This window comes from Misgurnus anguillicaudatus, chromosome 2 (genome assembly GCF_027580225.2).
Source record: "Misgurnus anguillicaudatus chromosome 2, ASM2758022v2, whole genome shotgun sequence".
Taxonomy (NCBI): Eukaryota; Metazoa; Chordata; class Actinopteri; order Cypriniformes; family Cobitidae; genus Misgurnus; species Misgurnus anguillicaudatus.
In genome coordinates, this window is record NC_073338.2 from 31262840 (window position 1) to 31265000 (window position 2161).

At 36.6% G+C, this 2161-nt stretch overlaps 1 protein-coding gene across 8 annotated transcripts in view; it reads left to right on the forward strand.

Annotated features, from left to right (window-relative positions):
* The first annotated feature begins 1806 nt into the window (after positions 1–1806).
* Positions 1807–2161, forward strand: part of ptprfb (protein tyrosine phosphatase receptor type Fb) — a 204126-nt gene continuing 203771 nt past the window's right edge. For all 8 annotated transcript variants that reach the window (XM_055202563.2, XM_055202566.2, XM_055202568.2 and 5 more), the window contains exon 1: positions 1807–2104. The gene's annotated coding sequence lies outside the window, so the exon portion shown is untranslated. The remainder of the gene's footprint in view (positions 2105–2161) is intronic.

The following is a 2161-nucleotide window of genomic DNA, read 5'->3' on the forward strand; positions in this document are numbered from 1 at the left end:
TTGTGTCAAAACTTGATTTTGATTGGTCAATTGGTGCAATCGTACTACATGCTGCATTTTTTTAATAGTTTTACAAGATGACCACTGAACTGTAATATTGACTGTTGTCCTGGGCAACACATTCCTGCATGACTTCACTAGTTCAAGGAATCTAAGATAACTCAGTCTTATCTCACGTAACAGAATAATTTAAACTCAAATCAATATTTAATGCCATTTACTTATTTATTTGGAAAGTAGCCATTTAAGCAAGATAATAATGGGGTGGTTTCCCGGACAGAGATTATACTAGTCCTAGACTAAAATAAATGTAAGAGCTGTCCAAACTCAAAACAACTTGCACTGACATATCTTAAAATACATCAGTGCCCTTTGTTTTGCCTCAAAATGCACATAAGTAATGTTTTTAGTAAGGTATGTTTCTTAAAACTAGTTATATTTCCCAATTAAACTCAGGTCTAGTCCTGGCTTAAGCTAATCCCTGTCCGGGAAACCGCCCCATTGAGTCAGATGGTCATTATCATAAATAAAGGGATGACCCACAAAAGTCAATCATATCATTAATAATTGAAAACAAAAGCTAAAAAAAATTCCATTCTCCCTAACAGAACTATATATATATATACAAATATACAGTATAGCAACACTTAGCCTAAAGTTATCCTCATACACAGGTCTTTGTCATTGTTACAGCAAACAAACTTTTCATTCTTTAAGGGTCCCAAACTATGATGAGATAAAGCAATCGTCCAACAAATGAACGGCTTTCAAGAGAAAATCCAACTAGATTGAATTGATTAATATTTCACATTTCAAAATGACCATAATGCCAAGGTGTGACAGCTCTTACCCCCCAAGAGGATTCTGCTTTCAATTTTATAGTCAAAAAACGGTTATAGTTTCAATCCTTGATTCTGATTGGTCAATAGCTGTGCTTTATTCACAATAAAACACGGCTATGAATGCTTCACGTAAGCAATAAAGTATTCGAGGCAAGTGCTGTATAAGTAGCGGCTGAAGGGCGTTGTTAGGCACGATGCGAAGCGGAGTGGCCATGATTGTTACACTGCAAACTTCAGCAGATGATAAGATATTCTGGAGGCTACATAATATATTTCAGGACATATTTTTGAAATCAATTTTTAACACAATAAACACAATAAAACACTAAGAAAGTTCTCTGCTTTAGTAAAAAAAAAAAAGTATGGATTCATGACTACTTCAGGCGTGAATCTATTATTTACTGACTTCTTAGAAATGTAAAACTTGAATTAAGAAAAACTACAAATAAAAATTATTTTCTACACTACCTATCTGAGAGAAATGACTTTAAGATTGTCAGGAATAATATAAAGACAGATGTTATTTGTGTCTGCATATCAAGTAGTGTGAAATTGATCGTCCTATGATGTAATAGAAACTTGTATTCGAGACACCTCCACAGTCTGGGTTTGACAGCTAATTGATTTCTAAGTATTTATTACAATGTCATTAAATATTTTAAAATGCATTCGCTCCTACATTTAACTCATGTGCAGTATCATAACCCTTAGGTTAACCATCTTTAAACGCCTTTTAATGTTAAAAATTACAATACATTTGTTTTTTAGTGTAAACCTTGACAACGAGAATAAATCTAATCGAGCATCTTTACATGATATTTAATGTCAAAGTTAGAATAAATGAGTAACCCCACTTGAGAACTGGAGAATAAATATAATCGATTGGCGAAATCCCGAATGCCCACGAATGTTTCCGAACATCCGAGCAAGCAACCTGTAAGGCAGTCAGGGAGGGAGAGCGGGATTGAGGGGACGGCAGGCTGAGCAGTAGACAGTCACCCACAGCTTTGGAGCAGAAGAAGTACGTGAGGCAGAAACTCGGGATTCGCAACAATACAAGCTTTCCCACTCTGTCGTAGTTATAGCAACGGGATTATAACGGCCGCGTGGCACATTAGCAGGAGAAGAGTCGTTACTCTGTGGAATCAAATAATTTCCCTGTACGTTTTAAAAGTGGATTTGTGCTTGGCCAGCTGAACCGGGTGAGACGAGCGTTTGCCGTGCACGGAAAGAAATGCAAACCGCGGCGGAACGGAGAGACGGTGAGTTTAATACATTTTCCCCATTCATTCGCTCCTGTTGTCTGACAGGAAGAAGTA